Below are 26,325 nucleotides of genomic sequence, written 5' to 3'. Positions count from 1 at the left end.
TTAGGTTTTTGCACTGTAAATACTTGTGTCATGGCTCCCATCCCCACCCCATCCCCGGAAGCAGAAACTCTGGGCCCATCAGGTCAGAGCTCGGGGCTGGTATTAACTATTCACCCTGAACAAATATTCTTTCCTCCTTGACTTTCTGTTATTCCTCAGAGAAGAAACAATCAGAGGTTCTTCCGGCGTTGTTGTGAATTTTAAATGAGATTATGTGAGTATCACAGTGCTCGGCCCACGTGGAATGTCCCACAGTTTATCGGCGAGTGAAAAAGAAATTCTACTCGACCCCCTTCCTACAGAAGACTCAAAGAGCCTGCTTTGGCTGGGTCTCTGCCCAAGTGTGCAGTGGCGCCCCCTGTTGACAAGGCAGTGACGCAGAGGCAGACAGCTTTGCAGCGCTCAGATTTAGCAAGGTTTGTTGCTAAAGATCACAACAATCAAGCGCTCTATGGAGATTTTTTTCTATTTTCAGTGTCAGCTGGCCACTGTGATCTACTTGGGTGAGCGAAGCAAGCAAAGTGTGGACTTCTACTGGCCTGTGAACTTCCTGGGGCCAGTACCACGTGTGTCTTGTTCGATGCTTTAAATGTAAACCAGCTAGCTCAGTCCCCAGACCTGGCAGAGAACAAATATTTTTGTTGCGTGGTGACATTAATGAGTCCAGTCACAACCTAAGAAGGTGGTATGATTTCATCTTTTAAAGCTTTTCCTATGAAATGAAGGACAATTCTCTGGAAAATCCACTTTAGCATACTTTAATAGAATCAGACAAGCATTCTAGTAAAGAATTTTCTGTTCCCGATGTGATTGTTGGTAATTTTTCTAACTACCATTGCTGGGTGAATCTGAGTTTCTTTCTTTAATTGAGAGAAAAGATGCAGTAAAATCTTTCGGATTTCTTAAAAAATATCTTTCTAAACCTAACCATTACTGGCTTTTTTTTTTTTAACTCCTGTTTGCTGGAGACAAGAAAAGCAGTGCAACAGATCTCATGTGAAACAAGCACATCACCGTGAGAGAACACTTATCAAGAAGCCTACAAGTAGAACATTATGATAGACAGATTTGGGCTCAGGGGTCCTGCTCAAACTAAGGCACCAGCCAAGGACAATACAGGCGGTAAACCTTAAACCCCTACCCAGATCTAGCCAATGGACAGAACACTCTCCACAGTAGAGTGGAGAGTGGGATATGACTTTCTCACATACTCTGGTGCCTCACCTTTGACCATGTCCCCTGGAGGGGGAGACCTGGTGGCACTCAGAGGAAGGACAGCAGGTTACCAAGAAGAGACTTGATACCCTATGAGCATATACAGGGGGAGGTAATCCCCCTCAGGAACAGTCATAGGGGAGGGGAATCAGGGGAAAATGGGAGGGAGGGAAGAATGGGAGGATACAAGGGATGGGATAACCATTGAGATGTAACAAGAATAAATTAATAAAGAAGAAAAAAATAAAAAAAAAAGAAACATTTTACTGGAAAAAAAAGAAATTAGCAATAAAATTTTATTTGACATTTTGTTAAAATTTAAAAAAAAATATACATAACAGCAAGGACTCGGTACTGGTGACACGCTGGGCTATCAGAGTAGCTGGGATATTTTCTCTCGGCATAAGGAGAGCCATGTCAGAGGACACTGGCAAGAACTGAGGCATTTCCAGCACTCCCTTCTGCACTACCAGCCAGGATGGGTGGAACTGAGTCGGAGGTCAGAAGAACCAGAGGAAGGGGAAGGAAGCTGGGTGTGTTAGCCACATGACGAAAGAGATAGGACATATGGTTCTTAAGCAGGAAAAGACGTGTAGGCTGAACAAAAATGTAAACACCGGTGGCATTTGGAGCATTCAGGCGGGGTGGGAGTGGGTGCTGTGAATAAAGAGCTCTGTGAGTCTAGTAAGGAAAAAAAAAACTTGGGGTGGCTTTGATGCAGAGCAGATTTTCCGCCATAGCGGGGCTGCCATCTCCTTTGGATGCCAAAAGATGACGGGAAGGTCCGTAGAGAGGTTCTTTGCTGAGGGGTGGCCTGTGAGGAAAGGAGTCCTCGGTGTTTTCAAATTGAAGAAGACAGCACTAAGAGTCTCTAGAATTGAAAGAAGAGCCTGTGCCCACCGACGCTGTGGGTCGCCTCAGTCACTGTGGGAGCGCCACTCTGATGACGAGCAGTCTCCGTGGGGCAAAGCTGAGGAGAGCGCTGACCAACTGTAGCACCAGCTGTTGGGTGGCCTTCCTTGCCCACAGGCTTTTTCCTCCATCTGGGTCTCATCTTGTATCCTCACAGCCTTTGAGGAAGGACACAGATTCTCAGCTGCCCTGCCCTAGAGAGTAAGGGAGGAAGCAGACACTTCATCAGACAGCACCGAGGCAATGGAAGCATTCCTTCTAGTGTTCAGTGACGTCACATGACTGAGGAAAAAGACACCAGCGCTGAGATTCTGAGAGCTTTGGTTAATTGTAGCATCGGGACTAGGCAGAGCAATATATCTTTCTTCATCCTACTTTCCTCTCTTCCGAGAGTGAGATGTTAAGGACAGACCTTCCATTCCAAGCATCCACACCTATACTTTGTAGTAAGGCTATAAGCTAAGTCCTGGTCTTGCCTCTCTTTGAAAACTTGGGTACATTTCCTTTCTACTCATTGCCTCAATTTCCCCATCTGTAAAATTGAATTAGTCACACTAGTTTTACAGTATTTTAAGAACCAACAGATGGTAGGTGTATTAGCTACTATCAAAGCCCCAAAGGTAATTATAATATCTTAATTTTTTCAGTGTCTCCTCTGAGCTTAGGAATAAATCCCCAGTGGTGGATTTTCCTTTAGTAAACACTGTTCTGTTTTTTGTTTGTTTGTTTGGCTTGGCTTGGTTTGATTTAATCTTGCCTTGGTTTGGCCTACCCGTTCTTTTTGTTTGTTTGCTTGTGTTTGTATTTGTTTTCTTTTCTGTCTTGAGACAGATAGGGTTTCTCTGTGTAGTCTTGGGTGTCCTGGACTCGCTTTTGTAGAACCAGGCTGGCTTCAAACTCACAGAGATCCACCTGCCTCACCCAGCTGGCCTACCCATTCCTAAACATCCTGGTCATTTTGAGTTAGTGTGTTTGTTCTTTCTACTTCCCCTTTTAACCCTCATGGAGACTACCATATACTACCACATGCAGATCAAAGGTTTGCAAGGGGCTTTGCCATTCCACAGACCTGCTTCTAGACCTGACTCAGCTGATGTCTGTGTGACCAGCCCCCACATCCCCCTGCCCCCGATGCCAGCATGTCATCTGCTTGAGCCTTTGTGTTCTTTCCTTCACGAGACAAAATTAAAAAGATCATTTTAATGGTACCTTCCAGGACCAAAATATAATCTCAAGAAACTGTTCAAATGCATAAGGCATGGAGAAAGGATGGAGGAGTCGCCTATTAGTTAAAACTGATGATCTTCATGCACACTGAGATTACAAGGCATTAACCACCACCCTGAGTTTCTGCAGTGCTGGGATTAGAACCCAGGGCTTGCTGTATGCTAGGCAAGCAGTCTATTAACTTAGAACCCTTAATTCCTCTGAGATGAATTTATAGCTACCCCAAAATTTGGTGCTTACTTAATTCCTTATATACATATATCCTTTGTGGCAGTATAAGACATTAATTCTTCTAATATTACTAGTGTCTCGTGTTGAGAATGACATGTCTGTATGTCACATCCCAACATGAATCAACACGCAACTCTCACCACAGAGTTGGTGAGAGAGGAGAAAGAAAATAGTTGTGTAGGGATTTACATACATCATTCAGCAATTTGGATTCAGGTATAGAAGTATTTAAAGCAAAAAAAAAAAAAAAAGTCATACTCAAAATAGGAAACAATCATGCTTGCCTTTGAACATCTGTGGTGGAAAGAGTGCTAATGGTTTTCCCTCCTGGGGCTGTCTCTCCCTAGCTAAGCAGCCAGTTTGTGCTTTTAGCCACTCACTGCTTAGGGGGTGGGGGGAGCTTTTATTAGGTCTTTCAAGTAGATCTGAGGTCTTGAATGACATCCTTGGAGCATCTATCTTTTCTTCCTCCTCCACCTTGGTCTCTGTCTCAAGCCCAGCTGACTCTTCTTTCACCTGTTGGTGAATCCTGGAGGAGAGGGATAAATGTCCCTCTCGCCTTCAAGATGAAAACTCCCAGGCACCAGCTCCGGTTGGCTCACTTGGGTCCCAGGCTCACCACTGACTCATCCCAGTGGTCAGATCAAGTCTCTGGGCGTCTCATTAGAATTCCACAGCATGTGCAGAGTGGCTGGTAAGCCCTCAAGGGGTGAGAGGCAGTTGAAAGCAAGAGTAAGGATAGGTGCAAAAAAAAAAAAAATTCTAGAGTTCTCTTAAGGGAGCAAGCTACAGTTAACTGCGAACTGTTCTCAGTGTTCCACTGTAGCTTGAGTTTCATTTCCAGCTAAATATTTCATCTAAAATGTACACTTAATGTATTTTCATTCCTAACAATTTCAAGTGGAAAGAGGCAATATGTCATTGCAGTTTAGTAGGCATTTTTCCAGGCTTAACTCATCTATAGGAAGATGGCTATTGTATGGAAGCAGAAATGTTTTAGCTAATAAAACTCAGAACCCTAACCTTTTGAAATACAGAATAGCAATGTCAATAGATCATTTAAAATATCTCAGCTAACATTTTATATTATGTAACAATGAAAGTTTGCATTAGCACTGACATTACTTCAGTAATTTCAGATTTATTTCTTAATTATCCTCCATGTGATAGAGTTGAAAATCAGATATCCTTAATAGATCATTAAGATCTTAAAATGCATTTTCTGTGCCACTTTTTTTTTGTTGGGGCAAGATGATTCTTGTCTTTGCAACTGATTTATGTATAGTTGATTCTCTCTCTTCATGGTTTCCACATCCAAGGAGTCAACCAATACAGATCAAAAACAAAAAGAGGGTTTAAGTTGCATCTGTGCTGTTCGTGTATAGATTCCTTCCTCATGTTGTTAATACTTAAACAACTCACATAACAACTAGTTACATAGAATCCTGTTGTATTAGGTATTATAAATAATTCAGTGATGATTTAAAGCGTACGGGACCATGTGCACAGATTATGCCTGCAAACTCCATTTAAAGGACGTAGGCATCCATCCACAGAGGTTGGTATCTGCAGGGGTCCTGGAACCAATCCTCCATGGACACTGAGGGATGACTGTATTTGATTTTGTCAAATAACTTAAAATGTTGAGTACTTATGGTTTGGGAATTCTTGATGTCTTGCATTTCACGTAAAAAAAAATTCAAGCCTCTTCCTAGGATATTCTGAGCCACACAGAGCTGCATTTAACCTCCGAATCTGCCAGAGACTATCTTTGTGATTCTCTGCAGAAGAGTTACCCAATTCCTTGCCTATACTTTTAGGTCTATTATGATTAGTGTGTATCATCAATGGATTTTTGTTTGTTTGTTCGTTTTGTTTTTCGAGACAGGGTTTCTCTGTGTAGCCTTGGCTGTCCTGGACCCACTTTGTAGACCAGGCTGGCCTCAAACTCACAGTGATCTGCCTTCCTCTGCCTCCCGAGTACGGATATTATAGGCGTGCGCCACCACACCCAGCTTGTATCATCAATGAAAACCTAGTTTCCACTTACTAAGTCTCAGGGAGTGTTAGCATGATTAGCCTTTCTCCTAACCAGCACAAAAGACCTGTAGTTGAACAAAATATTAATATTTGGATGAAAAGCGTCCTTTTAAAAATCAAATTCTTGTTGAAGTTTCAGTTAATACATGTAGCCAGCAGTCACTGTCTTTTGTGTGAAGACAGTGAAAAACTTTAAGTCTTCAGATGTAACTAATGGTCTTCAATAAATTACTGCATTTATTTAGCTGTCCATAAAGTTATCCTCTAACAGTGAGATCATATGCAATATCTAATAACACTTTGAAAGAGTAATAAATATGAGCAAACGTAAGGTTATGATCACTATTAATGATGACAATGCTGTTTAAAAGGAAAACCAGTCAAGTAGAAGCAAAGTAAAGTAGGCTTCGAGTTGTAAACTATCCATGGCAGTAGGTAGGGAAACCAAAGGTGAAAGCAGTATGAAAAACAGGCGCAGGAAGCCACCCTATTTATAACCAGGGATCTGTCGTTCCTTCTCATCACCTCCTGTCTTCAGGATCATAAGGGGATGTGTTTACAATGCAGTCTGCAGATGTGCACGTCTTCTCCAGGGGCGCCTAATGTAATCGCTAACAGTTGTTTGCCGAGTGGATGCTGCTGCAGCGTACAATCCCATGAGGTGTAGTAGCCGTCTTCCAGCTTGGGCCTTTTCCCTGTGGTCAAGGGTTTGGGAAGGACTTGGTACGGAGGCTGAGTTAGTAAGATGTGGTGTCGTTTTCTTGAGAAGTACCGAAGTATCAGAATGGGAAGGCTACTTATCATAGTCCTGGGGATTTTTGACAGAGTAGAGGAGAATCACAGAGTGTGCAGTGGACGCGCCCCCCCCCCTTCCCACTTCCTCATCCGGTATTTGCATCCCTGGTATTTGATCGTGCTTCTACACATACAGAGAATACAGGTTCCATCAGAACTGGGCTGTCCTCACTTTCCAGCATAAGTTTCTGAAGCACTTAATACATTTATGGACAGTGCTTCATTATAGCTCCACTCCAGACCTTCTACGTCACACTGATAATAATTCACCTGTCCTTATGACTCACGCATTGCACACCTCGATCTGCAGTCATGGGTCTGGTTGAGCTTCGAGCAGCCTCTGCAGCCACCTACCTCTGCATTGCTGGCTTTGTGTCATAAAACCCAGTGTGGTTCCCACTTTCTTCTCAGTTCCCTCCCCCGCCCCCAATTAGAGGAGCTCCACCTTGTCCTTCCTGCAGCCCGGGCATTGGCCGGAACTGTCACTGAACAGGACAGGGAGAGCTGAGGACAGTGACATCTTTGGCTTTAGGGTACAAGCTTTATCATGTGGGAATGGTGTGGCTTGGGGGGTTGGGAAAGGGATGGTAAAGAGCTACTGGGAGCCTTGTTCTGAGCCTGGGAGCCTCCACCTCTTGGCCAGATGCCAGCCCTGCTGGGTAATGGCTAGATATTAGTAGCAATTACAAGAGACTGAGTGAAGAGGGTGTGAAATGAGAAGGCAGGCTCCGTCAACCCAGATGCAGTGAACAAGTGTTGTCAATGCCTAACAATGCCGTCATGCGTGTCAAGGGCAACAAAAAGGCCAAATATAAACTTGCTTTGGAAGTCATAGCTTCTATTTTTTCACATTATGAGAAGGAACTGGCAGGGGTCCTGGGAAAGAATCAAACCAACTTCATGCAATTTGCCATCTATTACAACAACATATATCCCTAAGTAATTTGGGTGAGTGAATTTTAGTAAAATTCTTCTGGGATAGAAAGTCAGTGATATTACTAGTTTTGGGGTCCTAGTTTACGTTATTGCTCAAATGTATAAATCTCTCATTCGGCCATAGAAAGCCAAAGAGTGTTCTGAGAGCCACGCAGTACCTGACGCTTCGCTGCGTGTCTACGCGGAACAGAATGCTTCTGTAGATGCTTTCCATGGGGCTCTCCTTCCCTGTGTCCGTGTGTCCCTTTAGGTCCACTTCTGAGCTTGTTGTAAAACATAACGTCTATCTAATACTACCATCGTGTATTACTACTGTCAGGCAACTTTTTGTGGGAGAGACCTGAAATATGTGCGTGGCTCACAGACCTGGCTAAATGTTTACTCCATACCATCATGGGCATTGGTGTTAGTGCTTATCAGGCCACACCAGACATGTCAGCTTGTTTTCGTAGCCCGTCTGTTTTGCTAGAATCCTTTGACTCGAGAGGCACTGAGGCCCAGGGAAGTGCTGACAAGAGCAGTCTAAACACAGTGGCTGTTATTTCTGAGACGGAAATTGCAGGTGACTTTTCCTTTCTTTTGTCTTTCTTTCTATAGGTCCCAAGGTAGGGAGTTTATATTGCTGAGTGTTTTGTCTAAGTCAGGGTCTCCTCTAAAAGTCATTTGTGTTCTCTATTATATAGTATTGTCACAGGGATCCTGGAAGAGACAGCCTATCATTACCTCTACTTTAATTAAATTAAAATAAAATTCAAAGAGTTTAGATAAAATGTCCCAAGGACTTGTAAGTGGTGGGGCCAAAATTCAAATTCCTGTGTAATCGTGATCAGGAACCTCAGCCTTTGCCTCTGTGTTAAATTTTACTTTTCATAATCAAAAGACGCCCCCACCCTTGCACACATTACTTCCTCTAAGAATAAATAATAAACATCCTTACTGGATGCAACAGGTGAGGGAAAGGCATACATCAAGTGTGCACCCACAATTTCAGGCGTAGGTACCAGGACTACAGTCTAACTACCTGGCTGTGGGGAGAAAGGACCAGTTTAAGTCAAGACTCACCATTTTAAGTCAGAAAAATGTTATTTTATCATTTGAAATTTAGAAATACTTTAGGAAAAAGAATTAGAGAAGCAGCATTGGAAAGTATTAGAATAATGAAAATAAATCTTTAGGAAATAACAATATAAATTGGTTTGGTTTTGCCACAGAAAGATGAAGCCATGGTTTTGAAATATAGGAGGAATTATGGTATGGTTAGCGGAGGCAGCTCTCCAATCTCAAACTACATCTGGAATATTGCATTTACTTCTGGGTACCACATTTAGGAGAGGGCTTGATCAACCTGAGTGTGTCAGATACAGCTGAATATGACGGAGCAGACCTAGAAGAGCTGACGCAGGGTCTCAGTTGAAGAAGCTCTGGCTGCTCCAGAAAAAGGGTGGGAGAAGACAAAAGAGCTGTGCCCAAACCTGTGAAGCTTGGTCATGTCGAAGAGGGAACCTGACTTGTTCTGTGTCATGCAAGAACGCAGAAGCCAGACTGATGAGGTTAGATGTTATATCATCCTAAAAAGAAACCTAGAGACTACTAAAGCAAGCACAACCAATCAAGTTCCCTGGGACCAGTCAAATAGAAGGCTCTGATTCACAGTTTAAAAGGTAGAAGTTTCTTAGCCAGTTGAAAACAATAAGAGTCACCCTCCATTTCTCTTTCCCATCAGATCTTAATGCTGAACTCAGCGGTCGTAATGGAGGAAGAGAACACTGAAGCTGGTCTCACCTAAGTCTAGTCTAGTATACAGAATAGGGCCAGATTCGAAGAAGCCTGAATGCTCTGTGTAAAATGAGACAATCTGAGAATTAAAGAGAAGAATGTCGGAAAAATTAAATGTTAAAAATAAAATAAAAGTAAAGATCTTTAAAAAAAATAGTCTTAACTATGTAGACCCAACTTTTATTTATTTTTATTTATTTATTTATTTATTTATTTATTTTTTTAGTTCTTCGAGACAGGGTTTCTCTGTGTAGCCTTGACTGTACTAGACTTCCTTTGTGGGCCAGGCTGGTCTCGAACTCACAGCAATCTGCCTGCCTCTGCCTCCCTGAGTGCTGGGATTACAGGCATGCGCTACCATGCCCAGGTGACCTAACTAACTTTAAATTCAAAGATATCTGCCTATTTCTTCTTCCTAAGTGCTGTGATTAAAGGAGTGCACACCACACCTGGCTATGAGAGGCTTAAAACAATTTTTGTGTGTGTGTGCAGTATGTGTGTGTGTGTGTGTTGTATGTGTGTGCTGTATGTGCTGTATGTGTGTGTATATGTGCTATATGTATTGTGTGTGTGTGTGTGTGTGTGTGTGCTGTATGAGTGTGTATATGTGCTATATGTATTGTGTGTGTGTATGTGTGTGTGTGTTGTATGTGTGTGTGTGCTGTATGTGTGTGTATATGTGCTATATGTATTGTGTGTGTATGTGTGTGTGTTGTATGTGTGTGTGTGCTGTATGTGTGTGTATATGTGCTATATGTATTGTGTGTGTGTATGTGTGTGTGTGTTGTATGTGTGTGTGCTGTATGTGTGTGTATATGTGCTATATGTAGTGTGTGTGTGTGTGTGTGTGTGTGTGTGTGTGTGTGTGTGTGCGCACGCGCGCCAAATGGGTGCAGTGCCCAGTGAGTCTAAGAATGCATGTTGGAGAGAGCTGGGACTACAGGAAGTTGTGAGCCGCCCAACACAGATTCTGGGAACAACACTTATGTCTTCCGCAAGAACACAACACACTCTTAACCTCTGAGCCATTTGAAGGCCAGGAAGGTAGTTATTAAAAGAAGTGGCTGGAGGGCTTTCCCCACCCAAACCCAATGATACACCTTATGTAATCTTTTAATTCTCCTCTGCCACGGACCTTTATTCTTATGCTTACTAAATGTGTCTCCAAAATTATGTAATGTTGTATTGCCTTGAAATTTACTTCTAAGCGCCGGAAAAAAATGTTTCTTTTTCAAAATTGTTTATTGGCAGGATTCACTAGAATAAAATAAAGATTCCCCCACCCCCAAATACTTATAAATGGGCAGATAACTTCAGACAACTTGAACAGATATCATGAGGTCTAGGCTTACAGTTCATAAAGTAACTTTACCATCCTACATGACCTTGTGTAAATGAAATTACTGAAGTTCTCTGGGCCCCAGTCCCTTCATCAGTAAAAGGGATGTAATAACTCTTGCCTCATGGCTCTTATGAGAATTAACAAGTTAATGTTTGTTCAGTTCTTTGAGGTCCTCGGATGAAAGGTGTCTTATAAATACTAAGTACCATTATTAAGATTTAATGACCATATCTGTACTTATGGTACCCACTGTCCTAAGAAACAAAAGCTGTTCAGGGCCACAGAAAAGCACTGCACGCCGGCTCATGAGTGTCTATGAGGACACAAGCTAGAATTACCAAGACACCATTGTGTATTATTATCAGCTTTTTAAAAAAAAAATCACAGGTCTAGAGATTCAAGCTAATATTTAGCTATAAATTCAATGTTTTGTTTTGTTTTGTTTTTGCAGGCGTTAAGCAGTTTTCATTACAGTGTTAATATCTTGAAATCTTTACATTATTTAATTGTTCATAGATAAGTGTATCATCATGTTGCTAACAACAGGCTAACTGCAGTCATTTTCATATTGCCTCTTGCACAGAGCAGTTTTTATCCTTAACATAAGAAATGGTGTAAGAATGGTCCTGGCCCAGGGAAATAAAGCAGCAATTGCTCTGTTCCCTCCTCCCTGGTGCTCAGGGCTCAGGGCTTCCACGTCTCGCCTGACTCTTCCTCCCCATTCATCAGGAAAACCAAAGTTCATGGGGAGTTGGAAAAACAAAAAAAAAAAGTTCTTCTTTGATCTCAGATGATAAACATTTAGACAAAAAAAAAAAACAAATGTCAAGAAAGAGCCACGACCAGCTCAGAACTGTCACCTAGGCACCATCCATCACACAGTGGAGAGAAATGTGCTTCAGAAGAAAAGGCAAAAATCACCCAAGAGAAAAGCAATGGTTATGAACAGCCATGCCATGAAAGAACCCTGCTTGATCAATAAATATGAAAAGATGCCAGACTTAGGTAATGCAAATTAAGCAGAAAGATAATGCCATTTCATCTGCTAGCTTGCCATTCTGCCTTAGAGAATGTCGTATGCAGAGAAGACAGAAAAGCAACAATTTTGGTGAGAGGACACACTGATTTTCCTCCTGGAAAATCATTTATTACTGTCTAGTGAGGCTAAGCTAGTAAAACAGTCAGTGCATTTGTCTACAAAATGGAGAAAGCTTGTCTGTGCACGCACAAGAAAACATTCATATAGAAACATCTCAGGACCAGTTTTCTGTAGTGAGGAGAAGTTATCCATATAGTAGATATATCATAAATGTCCATCAGATGGAGGTGAATAAATAAGCTGTGGGTCCACAGACCAGAGCACTTTACAGCAGAGAATAGCGAATCAGTTCTCTGGCCACAAGTACCATTCTCGATAACTACAGAGAACTCTCATAACAAATATTGTCCAGGACAAAGCAAAGCTGTGGAGGCACACCGAAAACTATGCTTATCCAATGCACAAAACATTCCAAGAGGAAAAAAGATTTTATTAGAGGAGTATCTAAGGGCTAGAGAGATGGCTCAGTGATTAAGAGCACTGTCTGCTCTTCAAGAGGTCCTGAGTTCAATTCCCAGAAGCCACATGGTGGCTCACAACCATCTATACTGGGATCTGATGCCCTCTTCTGGCATGGAGGAATACACACAGATAGAGCACTCATACACAGAAAATAGATAGATAGATAGATAGATAGATAGATAGATAGATAGATAGACAGACAGATCTAAAAAGAGAGAGAAGTATTTAAATCATTAACCAGCAAGTGCAGCCTAAATTTCCAGCCTTGGCAGATTCTGTTCATTCACTTAGTACCTCAGTTCTGTTTTGAAACTGGTCTCATAGTTGCCAAGCCATTGGTACAATCAGGATTTCTACAGAATTCAGTAGAAATGGGCTCTCGGGTCTTCATAGCCCTCTCAGAAGAACTTGGGCCATCACCAACTTCATAATGGGAACACTGAGAGCCACATGGGTCATTTCATGTTTTCTATAACTGCATCAAAAGGTGAATAGGTAAAATGAATTTTAAAAGCAGATTTCCTTTAATGAAACATATTCAAACTATTTAACAGCTCAAGTAAAATTAAAGCATTAGTATAAGGTTCATCTTTATGCTGTCTTTTACACAGAGTACCTTCCCATTTGGATGCTAAGTTTTCATTGAGAATATTTTATCTGCATTTGTATGTCATCAAGTTTACAGTTGCAAACCAAACCCCATAGGGAATTTGCTTAAAACTTACTTGAAAACTAGTAATAACTGGACAGAGTTCCAGTCTCTAGATTAAAATAGAAATTAATTTAAATTAAATAAATGTGTAAATACATTTCACTGTCAGATCAGGCAGACTGATTCTAACCCATGGCTTGAAGAAATGATGTTTCCTTGCTCATACTCTTTCCTGGGATTCTTACTTTCATCCTATCGAAAGAAATCTAAAAACAATACCAAGGGGCCTCCATGCAACAGCTACCCCTGAGAGCCACCTGTAGCAGAGTGGGGGGGCAAGTGCAGAGGTCACTGGAGAGGAGTGTGTGTGTGTGTGTGTGTGTGTGTGTGTGTGTGTGTGTAAAACAAATAATTCAATAATTCAAAAGGGAGCATGGAGGAAATGGGGCATGTATGGGAGAGGTTGGCAGGGTGAAAGAAAAAGGGGGAATCATGTTATTATAATTTTTTAATTATCAAAAGGCTATCTGATTCAATAGTATTCTTTAGCATCAATCACATTTTCATTGTGTCTAATACCAGCTTGTGCACATGACAGAGAGAGAGAGTGAGAGAGGGGGGACGAACGAGAGAGAGAGAGAGAGAGAGAGAGAGAGAGAGAGAGAGAGAGAGGAGAGGAGAGGAGAGAAGAGGAGGGGAGGGGAGGGGAGGGGAGAGGAGAAGAGAGGAGAGGAGAGAAGAGAAGAGAAGAGAAGAGAAGAGAAGAGAAGAGAAGAGAGAGAGGGGAGGGACAGGGAGGTAGATAGCGAGAGAGGTGAGGGGAGGGAGGAGGAAGGAAGGGAAAGAGGGAAAGCATAGAAAGGGCACTGAGTGCCTCCTTTTAAAAAAAAATGACATCAACAAAGCCTTTGAAAGTATTGATAATTAATAAGTCGGGCAGTAGCAATTAATATGTGTAGAGATGGGGCGCCTACTGTTCTCAGAGCTATAGCTCATTTAAAATACTCACCCTGTAATTTATGAGTGATATTTAATACCTCAGTGACCGTAAACCTCAATGTTTTATTACCACTGCTTAGCATACCTTTGATGTGCTGCCCAGCACTACACAATCCAAAACAAATTACTTTCAGGAAGCTGGATACTATATAAATGCAGGAAAGTCATAAATAATGCACAGGAGGAACATTTTCTGTGGGTTTTGACATGCCACAATGGGGCTCTGTGAGCCTAACTTCTCCAGCATCTCTCTGGACCAGGATGAGGGGTGGGAAGGCTGTCCATCTCAGGAACCGCTGTCACACAGGGTGGGAATGTGGACTTCCCGGCGCTGACTGATACCACTGTGTAAACCTGCAGCGGAGGCCGATGTAAATCAAACGAGGACCCTCTAGGAAGTCAACGTCTTCTTAATAAACTACAGATGTGCAAGAAACAGACCTCTCATTCACGCTGGTGAGCCCTTCCCGGAGCTTTTTCCTAGTATCACACAAGCATGGCTGACTTCCGTGCCTGCTCTTAACCACAGCTGGTCAAAGTCCAGCAACCCATACCTACTGCCCTCAAAGATGAGGTATTCTCTCCCCTCACCGAGACACTGAAGTTCCTGCATGCAAAAATCCCTCCAATCTCTCCCCAGCATCCTCAGACAGACCCAGCCTTGCCCATTTCACCACTTCTGCCTTTACATGAGGGACCAATCACTCCAAAGATGCAGCGCCTGTGTCCTTGATCACACTCCGTCCCCTCTCTTACATTTTTCATCTCCTTTACACCGCTTTCTTTCCATCTAGAAAAAAAGAGTGAATAAATATGTGTGTTTAAAATAAAATGTTTCTCTAACCTCTCGGCCACTCCTTCAACTTGCTACTTCAATAGATCAAGCTGAAAATCTTGGCACCGTCTGCAGCTTCTCCTCTTGTCCTCAGCTCTCTGGTTTCTCTACAAGCTACCAGCTGTCTCCACCTCTAGGCTACAACCACCTCCTCATACTGGTGCCACACCGCCCTCAGGAGGGGCACGGGGAGCTCCATTCCAGTCACTTCGTTGGCCCCTCAAGCCCCAGCCTAGCAGCAGCAACATCCCTTTCTCCTGAATCCACTCTCTTGACAAAACCATTTCAACCAACTCCTACTGGGTGTGATAGTTAATCTTGACTATCAGCTTGATTTAGAATAACCATGAGAACAAACCCCCTAGGCGTGTCTGATGGGGAGCTGCTACACTGGGTTTATTGATTACCCTAAATATAGGTGGCACTACTTCGGGTGCTGGGGTATCCAGTCTAAAGGACTGAATACAAAGGACAAAGCAAGCTAAGAAGAACATTTCCCTCCTCCTCCTCCCCCTCCTCTTCCTCCTTCTCCTCCTCCACCTCCTCCACCTCCTCCTCCTTCTCCTTCGCCTCCTCCGCCTCCTCCTCCTCCCCCTCCTCCACCTTCTCCTCCCCCCTCCTCCCCCTCCTTCCTTCTTTGTTCTTTTTAACAAGGTCTCTCTATTATGTAGCCCTGGGTAGCCCAGAACTTGCTCTGTAGACCAGCCTGGCCTCAAACTCACAGAGATCTAACCTGCCTTAGCCTCCCTGGTGTTAAGATTAAGGTGTGCACCACACTTCCACCCTCTCTCCCTCTGCTTCTTGAATAAAAATCAATACCACTAGTGCTCAGCTGTCACTATGCTGTTCCTGCCATGATGGAAACGAACTATTAGCCAGAATAAACCCTTCCTTGTGTTTCTTTTGTCAGGAGAAAAGAAACTAACACAAACTGTCTGCAGAAAACAATCAAAATTTATGATAAGAAAATATAATACAGAAGCAGCTCAATTGATTAAGTACTTGCCTGGCATGCACAGAGCCCTGCATTCCATCCCAAGAACTCCATAAACTGGGCATGGCGCTGCACACCTGTAATTCTAGAATGAATGTGGAAGAGGGTGAAGGATCGGGGTTAAAACGCATCTTGTACTGCATAGCGAATTCCGATCAGCCTGGGATACATAAGACCCCATCACCAAAAACGAGAGGATGGAAGAAAGGAAGGAAGAAAAAATGAAGGAAAAAAAAATAAAGAAGACAAAACAAAGTAGAAATTACATTTTAAAATTCAACTGATGTCTAGATACCTCCAAGTTCTTCACATTCAAGGTAGAATCCTGATCCTTAAATAACTTCACTCCAGGCTTCATGCCTGTGCTTAAATAGCCAAGAAAATGGCACTAATATAAAGTGTAGACCTGAAGAGAGTATCTGTGTTCATACTAGCAGTGTAGTGTTCTGAATTTTTAAGTTCTGTGATTGGAGAGGCCTTTAACTACCAGCTATGACTTGGGAAACCCAGGGAAAGACTCATTTTACTGACTTCACCAAATGGCTTACAAATCTCTGTCAGTGACATTATGGGAAATACACACTTTTATGTCCTTTGTCTCTCTGGAAAGCAATCTGCCAACATCTAAGTAAATCTACCCTGGATTTCAGGCAATGTCGCTACAAAAAATTTGATCATAGGACCTGTGAGGTCTCACCTGTTGCTGTGCAGTACAGGCAAGGCAGAAAACAAGACACCCAAAGAACCTTGCCCATCAGGGTCCTGGTGACATGGATGCGGGAGATCTGGCCCCAATGGTATGAGCTCAGGAGAGCTAGTCTTGTTTTTTACCAGGTGCTTCAGGCAGGAGAGCTGGCCCTGCTCCTCACCTGGACAAAGCTGGAGAGCTAGCCTTGATGATGTGGGCATAGGAGAGCTAGTGGGATGGCCAACTCAGTTTTCACTCAGGCACAGCTCCAGGGTTTTAAATTGGTGCACTTCACCCCAACATCTACCCCATCTATGAACTGCTGGAATGTGTGAGGGGCCAGTCCTACAGATCCAAAGCTTCAGGATATCCATGGCACAGGGCAACAATAGGGTATCCTAGAGGAATTCGGGTGAGGAATAGTGGTAATTCCACTAATTATTGATTAGTGTAGCAGAATCCAGAGGCCTTGAACCAGGTCAATGACTAATTGCAATGAACATTTGTAAGTAAAGCTGTTTGAGCAAAAGGGTATACTGTGTGGCACACCACGATACACCACAGCTTCCGTGGTGAGACTTTTTCAAAATTATCTATCTATCTATGATTTGTTCTGTCAGCAGGCTGGAAGGATGGAGTGTGGATGGGTGGAGGGATTGGGGTGCATAATATAAAACTCATGAAGAGTGAATAAAGTTTTAAAAATTGATCACAGATATACTTTCATATATGCCAAATAATGCATGGCATGGTTATGTCATTTTTCTGTGTCATTCATTCTAACACAGTGGTTCTCAGCCTTTCTAGTGCTGTGACGCTCATATTGTGGTAACCCCAACCATAAAATTATTTTCATTACTACTTCATGACTGTAATTTTTCTACTGTTAAAAATCACAGCGTGTTTTCTCATGGTCTTAGGTGACCCTGTGAAAGGGTCATTTGAGCCCCCGAAGGGGTCACACCACACTGGTTAAGAGCCATTATCCTAATACATTTTAAACTTGCAAAATATTGAAGTAAGCCATATAATAATAAATAGAAAACTAGTTAGTATATTATATTGCATTCTCATGAAGAAATAACAATACAAAAGTTAAAAGATCTCAACACATATATCTAAAGGTATATTTGATGGCAAAAAAAAAAATCAGGATGTGACAGTGTGTGATGCAATCAATGCAGAAGCTTGGGCTTAAAGCTGGAAGGCATTAGTGGGTTTAGTAAGGATGGACTAGTTAGACATGGACTTATCATCAGATGGCTTGGAACTGGTGCTTTTGTAGTTGACAATGAACTTCCTATCATGCTTCAGAATGCTCACGGGCACTGACAGTCAGCTTCACACTAGCGGATGATGTATTGTCTGTGGGCCAGAGCCTCCCTAGGCTTTTTGCCTGTTATTTTTATGTGTTCTTCCAACAGAACTCATGATGAGTAATGCTGGCATTGCAGAAATGAGGATGTTGAGTGAGAGAAATAAACACAGCTAAATAAAGGAACTTGGTATTTTTCCACTTACTTTTTGAGAATGAATGGCTAGCTGGACCAAAGAAGTGAATACAGTTAACTACCAAAGAGCATCCCTCAGCCTTACGTGGGGTGGGTGGGGTGGCACCCAGACTGGCTTGTTCACAGCACACTCTTGATGGGAAGCAAATTGGGGCTTCTCCTTAATGCTGAATCTCTTAAGAGGCCAAGGTTTCTGATGATGAGCTGTTTCCTCTTTCCAGCCTCCAATTTCCTACAGCCATCTTCCAGGGTCCAGTCCTGGAGGCTGGATCTGGCTTAGCAGCAAGATAGATTTTTGTGCCAAGAAAGACAACAGTTCAGGCCATTTTTCCTGAGTCAATTGTAGTGGCTAACAGCGAAAAATGTGGTTTTGTAGGGGGAGACCCCAGAGGACACCCTTGGAGGAGTATGCCTCCAGGAAGGGAGAACGTGAGCATCACAACAGAGCATTACCTTGTGAACCCCTTCCCGCACCCCTGTTCTCTGTGAAGGTGAAGAAAACCCCCTTTGGCTTTCTTTCACACTGATACCTCAGATTGCTTCTCTTTGCAGCTTGATGATTGGGGAGGGGACTCTTTTAAATGTTTGTCCTCTGATCTGGAGGCATGCGCCACAAGAAATCTTAAAGATTCACGAGCAGCTTTTTTACAAAATAGCTATGATGCCAAAAGAATAACAAGCAGCCCCCTCTGCTATGTCTCACAAACAGAGTAGAAATATCTCAGCCAAGACATGAACTTAGCCGTCAGGTAACTTAGCTGGATAAATGGGGAGGGGAAATGTTGGTTTTTCTTTAAGAAATCTCACTGTAAGAAAGTCCAAACTTACAGAACAACTATACTCTTTGTGCTGCAAAAGAGTCTCTGAAGGTTAAAATGTAAAGAATTCATCCAGTTGTTTCTCCAGCAGGATCCATTTGTCTGAATTCTGTTTACAAACAGATTCTCCCAAGGAAATTCTCTTTCTACAGTGAAAGGCCTCTGCACTTGAGATGGGGATGAGGCTGTGGAAGACACTTCAGCCGTGGAGGCTGTGTCTGGATAGTTCCACATGAAGTCCTTCACCTTGGTCTTGTGTGTGTGTGTGTGTGTGTGTGTGTGTGTGTGTGTGTGTATGTGTGTGTGTGTATGTGTGTGTGTGTGTGTGTGTGTATGTGTGTGTGTGTGTATGTGTGTGTGTGTGTATGTGTGTGTGTGTATGTGTGTGTGTGTGTGTGTGTGTGTGTGTGTGTGTGTAGTGTGTGTGTATGTATTCTTTTATTTTTAGACCATCCATTACGAAAATCCTTATGGCAGTGACAGTTCTCAGTGGGCATTCTTTTTTTATAGTTTATTACTTTATTCATATTACATCTCAATTGTTATCCCATCCCTTGTATCCTCCCATTCCTTCCTCCCTCCCATTTTCCCCTTACTCCTTCCCCTATGACTGTGACTGAGGGGGACCTCTTCCCCCTGTATATACTCATAGGGTATCAAGTCTCTTCTTGGTACCTTGGTCTTTTTTACGTTGGTCTCCTTCCTCTCTGCCTCCCACAGAAGCCTGTCCATGCAGTGGTTAGATAAATTCTCCAAGCTTCTCTTTCATGACCCACCATCCTGTGGTCTCTCTTTACTCTCATTGTCCTTGGAGTTGTCTGAATAATCACATCACAGTGGACATAAAGCTCCACCCCTGGCTACATTTATTGACCAACCTTGTATAGCTTCACAAATGACCTTGTGCATCTAAGGCAAACTGAAGTATTTCCATCACATTGCAGTGCTACTTTGATTGAGGACTAAAGGCTTTGGAACTTACAGAAGACAAGAATCACCTTTTTAAAGATTTTGTGTACATTTACTCTATCTTTTTCCTATAATATTTTATATAAAAATCTGTGTGGCAAGATGTTAACAAACATCGTTGGCCTCCTCCAAACCTATGGACCTTCATACTGGCTTAAAATCAAATAAACAGCAGTGGTCTTGGTAGAAGTCTAAAACTTCCCATTTCTAACTGGTTATGCTAAACAGTTTTATGTCAACTTGACACAAACTAATGTCATTTGAGAGGAGGAATCTTTAATTAAGAAAATGCCTCCATAAGATTGGCTATAGACAATTCTGTAGGACATTTTCTTAATTGGTGATTGATGTGAGAGGGCCGCGCCCACTGTGAGTGGTGTCATCCCTGGGCTGGTGGTCCTGGGTTCTATAAGAAAGCAGACTGGGCAAACGAAGCCAGTAAGCCCGTTATAATTCCTGCTTGTTTCTCTTGCTATCTTTGCACACGTGTGTGTGTGTGAATGTGTCTAAAATACATACATTTCCCAAAATTTGAATTTTCTGAAAAATTCTTTTGAAAGACGCTCTAGTATTATTATTATTATGAGTAAGTAGAAATCTGACCATTTAGAAGTAAGGCAATCTCTCTCATGACAGCTGGGTGGGGCCTGTCTCAGTTTGAGGAGGCCTTCAGACCACCCCAAAGCAGCGACAATGTCAATATATTTTGAATATAAATGTAAAGTCAATGTTAGCTTTCCCGTGACTTTAGCTAAACACAATATACAAGACTGAGTCCAGAAAAAGCACCAGAGCTTTAGGAAAGCCACTTTTGGGGCCTTAAAATTCTGACGAAGATCGCCACCTCAGTTCTCAAATGGACAGTTACTTATTTTGCTTCTTATGCCGTGTCAACAGCACAGAATGTGGGAAAGTCCTCAGTGCTCCTCTCAATAGAAACGTAACCAGCTAACCAATGGCAAGTAAGGCCAACCCCTCTGCCAGAGGGATGTTATCACAGCTGGGTGAGATTTGTCCTGAACTGCCAACTGCCTTTGTTATATTAATCTGTGTAAGCTTACCTTCTTTCTATGCCGAAGAGAACCAGTACGTCTTCAGCACGGAAACCAGATCCTCCCCCTTGTTCCTGTTTCAACCTAGTAGAACTTTTAGAAAACAGTGGACCCTGTGATGGCCCAGTCGACTCAAATGAAATCAAGTCTGAATACATGGGAAAATGAAGGAAGCATGGACCACAGCAGGAAGATTAAACAGGCTGGGATGCTTTGTCCTTTTTTTTTTTTTTTCCCTTTTCTTTTTTAAAAGACCGTGGCTACTCATATTGATGAGAAATATATTCTTTTGGTGTCCAATCACTGAGGCTAATGAGGAGGGGATGGGGCCAGAAGGCAGAAGGGCTAAAAGCACCATAAATTAGTGAGAAGCAGTGTGGTTGGAAACTGTGGTAAGCTGCATATGTTTTGTTTAATGGGGGAGTGGCCACCACGCCCCAGGCTGTTGTTGCCTACAAGAGCACAACATCAGTGTTCTTAACCCATGTCCAATGGAAGCTGGCCTTCCAAGAATCCACAAGGACACTTCCAGCTTCTAAATGTTAGCAGATAATAAGCAAACAAGCAAACCCCTCCAACACTTCTAAACAAGCCAAACAAAACAGTCCCATGGGCTCCAGGAGAGAGCATCTTGGGAGAGGATGTCACGAAGAGGATGCAAGTACAGGATAAATGCTTAGACACTAATACTGTTAGAGTCTTTCCTAACTCTGACACTCTCGCTGAGGGCTGATGGCCCCAGACATGGAGTCACATTTACTAATAACCAGGAATTCTGTTCTTTACTCACCCAAGTCTGGTTTGTAATTCCACAGTTCTGCTCATATGTTTCAATCCATTGCTTGAGTTTCAAGTCAGGAACTTCCTATCGTTTTTAAAGCCCTTGAGAACACGGTTTAAATTAAGCCATATGCTTTTGATAGGCAAGTCTCCACATCTGGCCAATAGCCTTGTTCCAGACCTATTTTTAATCACTTCATACATATTAATCAGCCTTAACTATCTATTTTTCCGCTTTGCCTAAATATGCTACTAACTCCTTCAATATAGAGACTGTATTCTGGCATTTACCAAATAACACAAAAATCACTTAGACCCATGGTTTGTTTGTTTTTTGTTTGTTCTTGTGTGTTTAAATGAATGGATGATGACCAGAACTTCAGTCACAGGTTTGACACTGAGGTGGGGCTCCCCGAAAACTTCACCCAGTGTGACTGCCAACCCAACATATTTTAAGCCTTTCACGGATACCTGAGGACTAACTTAGTGGAAAAGTCATTGAGAAAAGATGTTTATGGAATCAAGAATGATGGCAAAAGACAGAGAATAAGAAAAAGGTGTGATCAGTTGCTTCATTATTTTTATGGCCAGTATTGTCTTTCTCAATAGTCCACCATCTGTTATTCAAAATCCCCTTGGCCCAATCCTCTCAGAGAAAGGGCACTGTCTCATCTCTCACCCCACAAGCCATGTTGGGGTCATCACATAGAGGCAGGATGCCCAATAGACTTCAGAAAAGAGTATGGGCAATATCCAGAAATGTTTAAATTAGGAGACGTAGGACATTTGCCCTGGTTCCCTGGCCACATACATGGACACACTCTCTGTGCAGGTTGCTCTAATTTATATATTGAGGAATATGTTCTGTGATGCTTTTCAGGTTCTCATAAATGACAAGCTGAAAACTCAGAGGAGGAAAGGTTTATTTGCGTCACAGTTCTAAGGTTCATTCCATAATGGTGGGGAAGTCATGCCATCGGGAGCTTGAGGCAGCTGGCCACATTGTGTCCAGTCAGGAAGAATGGAGCAAGGAATGTTTGTCCACATATAACTTTCTCCTCTTGATGCATCTGAGACCCCAGCCTATGGGTCGGTAGCATCCATATTCAAGATATGTCTTCACATCTTAATTGTAATGATCTATATACTCCCCCATAGGTGTATCCAGTCTCTAATCTAATGTAGAAAAAACTGTTATAGGCATATCCAGAGGCTTATCAAGAGGAATCTAGATCCTGTCAAGCTGATATTCGATGTTAACCACTGCAGGACTTCAAATTTTTTCCTTGAGAAAGCTATTTTTCATTCTTATTTTTAATTTTTATTGTCTTTGTTATTCTTGGGTATGAAATGGTATTTACAGATTCATTTTATTTTTTAACTTATTTTTTATTGATTAAGTTATTCTTGGATAAATTCATATCTGTACATAATGCATTTTTATTCCCTTCAACTCCCACCCTCCCTTATCTCTCTCTTACCCTGTTATCCCACTTTTCCTCACAAGTCCCCTTTTCACACTCATGTCTTTTTGTTTTGTGACCAACTGATTTTAACCAGTACTCTCAGTGTGACCTTGAGTTTTGAGCTATCCTGTTGGCTCACTGTTGCGTACACAACCCAGAAAACCAGTATCCCTTCCCAGTATCTATCAGTAACCAACAGTTCCACAGGGATGGATAGGACCCCCATCCATGGTCCCATCTTGTGCAGGCAGCTGTGTAGGCAACTGCAGCTGACCTTAGATCATATTTGTGATGGCTGTGTCATGCTCTGAAAATAGCATTTTGCACCCCTTCTCCCTGTCTTCTGGCTCTTATGGTTTTTTTTTTCTGTTCCTTCTTCAGAGACTTAGAGGGGATGCATCTTCTTTAAAGCTGAACATTTTAACCACCTATTATTCTCAGAACCCTGAGTAGCAGTACATCTCAACATTTATTGCCTGTCAGGCTGGGTACTGGGCTAGGCAACAGGGTGTGTGCAGGAGTCAGAAGGTTGTGCATGTGTGTGTGTGTGTGTGTGTGTGTGTGTGTGTGTGTGTATGTGTGTGTATGTCTGTGTGTGTGTGTGTGTGTGTGTGTGTGTATGTGTATATATAGGCCAGTTAGTCTCAAGCATATGATACCCAAGTGCTGTCACAGTGTCATTTCTTCCTCTGTGTCAGAAGATCTAGTGGAGAACTTGTTCTTAATGGAGAAAGTCAGTGGGATATGCATGTTTGTGACTTTACTCTGAAGAACAAACACAGTGTGCTATGTCATGGTACTAGGCAGGGTTCTCTAGGGAACAGAACTGATAGAATTTATACACATGTTACAAAGGGGCGGGTATTAGATTGATTTCTGTGTGGTATGGACCGGGGACTCCAACAAAGCTGTCTGTATGCTGGAGAGGCTAGGAATCTGATGAGCACTCATTCCGTGAGGCTGGCAGCCTCGGCAGTGCCATTCCCACACTGAGGGCCTGGAGGGATGCTGCAGAGCTACTTGTCTTCAGTCACAGAGGAAAGCCTGAGGAAGCTGGGTTCCAATGGTGCCAAGGAGCAGCAAGAACAAGCGGGATGGACTTACTCAGCAAGAAGCCAAGGCAGGCAAGCGAGCTGTACTGCTTTTCCCTCACAACCCCTCACATGCGTGTCACAGAGGGGCTGCCCACTGTTGGAGAGAGTCTTCCCAGCTCAGGCCTGCCTGGAATCCCCTCACAGACCAGCCAGGGTCTGTTAGTTGATTCCAGAGCCAACCAAGGAGACACTAGGATGACCTCTCACATGATGTTAGCATCTCTACTTCCAGTGGTTCAAAAAGAAGTAAGAATGGAAGAAGTGGGCAACATCTGGAAAATGCAAAGTAATTGAATCTCTCTGCTGCTTCTTCCAGAAAGGTGAGGGAATATATATATGATACTCTGGCAAAACCTGGTAAGTTGACTTCTGAATTGATTAAAATCTGTTGTAAGCCCTTTAGTGTAAATTTTTCCTAACTTCATGGTAATTAGCTTCATGGAATGCTGCCAAATTACATTTTTTTTCCTACTCTGAGCCCCTTTCTAAGCACTCCTGGGAATGTCTGAAATATGAGATAAGCACTCTTACCCCAAAGTTTTATTTTAAAAGTTTAATTAACACAAATGTCAAATGCCACATACGCTGCCATCCAGTAGGTAGACAGCATGCACATCCGTGAGCTACCAAGCGAATTTAAAACCCACTTCCCTCCACAACCACAGTACCTGCTCTTCCCGAGACGCATGAGAACCCTGGGGTTGCATGGCCCCCTCTTTAGCATTTTAAGTTCCCAGGACTCCTAATCTTGCACATGAGAGCCTGGTTAAGGCTGATTTCCATCCTGACTGCTTCATTAATCTCTCTCTCTTCTCCACCTGTCCTGGTCCTACCATGTAGGTCCTTAGTCATTTGCTGCCTTCTTGAAAGCCTGGCTAAGACGGGGCTGCACTACTTGTATCTTTGGCCAAACATGGGAATTAGCTAAGGGTGGTTAGTCTCTAATAGTGCCAGCCTTTGGGGACAGCAGGGGGCCCTATGTCTTCCCCCCTCCAACTGACAGACTTCTCTTTTCTGATGTCGGATATCCAAGACAGTGAAGGGGACTGAGTTAGCAAAGGGGTACACACTAAGGCAGGTTGGCCCAGCGTCTCTTTCATCTGTTTCTATTGGCCAAAGAAAATTTCAAGACCAACACAAACACAAGGGTTGGAGACATGCCAGCTCACAGTGGAAAAGGTGCAGAGCAGTGTGGCATGCTAGGGCCGGTTTACCTGACTTTAGCCTAAACCTCTGTTTACTAGTCACAAGGCACAATCTTAACAACTGTCTCAATTCTAGGAGATCTGGTGGCACTCAGAGGAAGGATAGCAGGCTACCAAAAAGAGACCTGATACCCTATGAGCATATACAGGGGGAGGAAGTCCCCCTCAGTCACTGTCATAGGGGAAGAGAGTAAGGGGAAAATGGGAGGGAGGGAGGAATGGGAGGATACAAGGGAGGGGATAACTATTGAGATGTAATATGAGTAAATTAATAAAATTAAATTTAAAAAAAAAAAGGACTCCAGGAGCCAATCCTGAGACAATGGTCAAGTGCTCGTGGTTTGTTAGCTCAATGGTGCTGCGAAATCCAGGAAGCTAGGAAAGTGAGAAAGGGAAGGACAGGGGCAAGAAAGGGTTCGGCGTCAAGCAAGTGGCCACTGCAAGTAAGCGATATTCATCATGGCAGGGAGGCTTGAGGCCAGTACAGGGCACTCGCTTCCCACTCACTCCACATGGAGGCTAAGGGAGCCAGAGCTATTTCTACAGCAGTCCCTCTCAATCCCTGGCTGACAACAGCTCGAAGAGAATGTTAGCAATCAGGCCCCGGGGGACCCAGCGACAGCAGGATACGTCATCACCAGCTTCCAAGATGCAACACATCTCCCACTGTAGCCACAAGTCACGTATCCTCCCTCCCTACATCCCCTTATAAAAGGCCTGTCCTTCCTTCCCTCCCTCCCATTCTCTTCCCTCCCCCCTCACCCAGAGGCAGCCTTTGTACAACCCCTCCCTTGATAAACCTCCCACGTGAGATCTGCTGCGTGGTGCGACTTTACGGTGCCTGTACACAAGTGGGGCACTTGCGTACAGATAAAGCTGACCTGCTGAAGGAGCAGGATGGACTGGCGGTCAGGCTGGGCCCACGCACTGAAGCAGTCGGGGCAAAGGGCTATGTTTAGGGGTTGACTGACAGTGTCCTGTGAGCGAGCGTCCAGGGCTCCCGTTGACCACTGCGCAGTGTCCACTAAAGCTTACCACCACTCAGCTAAATTGAATACATGCTTAAAGCTATGAGCAAACTCACTAACATGCCTGAACATTAGCTTCCTCCATACCAGGTAACTCATAGGTGTGTTTCGAAGGTCAGGTAATGTATCCCCGGTGCCTTGAAAATTCACAGTGCTGGGTGTTAAGATCAAGACGTTCTAGTTCCCGTTCATTTACTCC

General features: G+C 43.1%; 1 long non-coding RNA gene across 1 annotated transcript in view; it reads right to left on the bottom strand.

Moving 5' to 3' along the window:
• Positions 1 to 1,497: 1,497 nt before the first annotated feature.
• Positions 1,498 to 26,325, bottom strand: part of LOC311583655 — a 55,412-nt gene continuing 30,584 nt past the window's right edge. Inside the window, exons 3-4 of the long non-coding RNA XR_014774625.1 lie at positions 14,361 to 14,476; positions 1,498 to 2,321 (exon numbers count right to left, since the gene is read on the bottom strand). This is a non-coding gene — a long non-coding RNA (uncharacterized lncRNA). The remainder of the gene's footprint in view (positions 2,322 to 14,360; positions 14,477 to 26,325) is intronic.

The sequence above is a fragment of the Acomys minous genome (genome assembly GCF_964271855.1).
Source record: "Acomys minous genome assembly, chromosome: 14".
Taxonomy (NCBI): Eukaryota; Metazoa; Chordata; class Mammalia; order Rodentia; family Muridae; genus Acomys; species Acomys minous.
The sequence above is the reverse complement of the archived record's forward strand: the minus strand, read 5'-3'. Positions and strand labels throughout refer to the sequence as shown.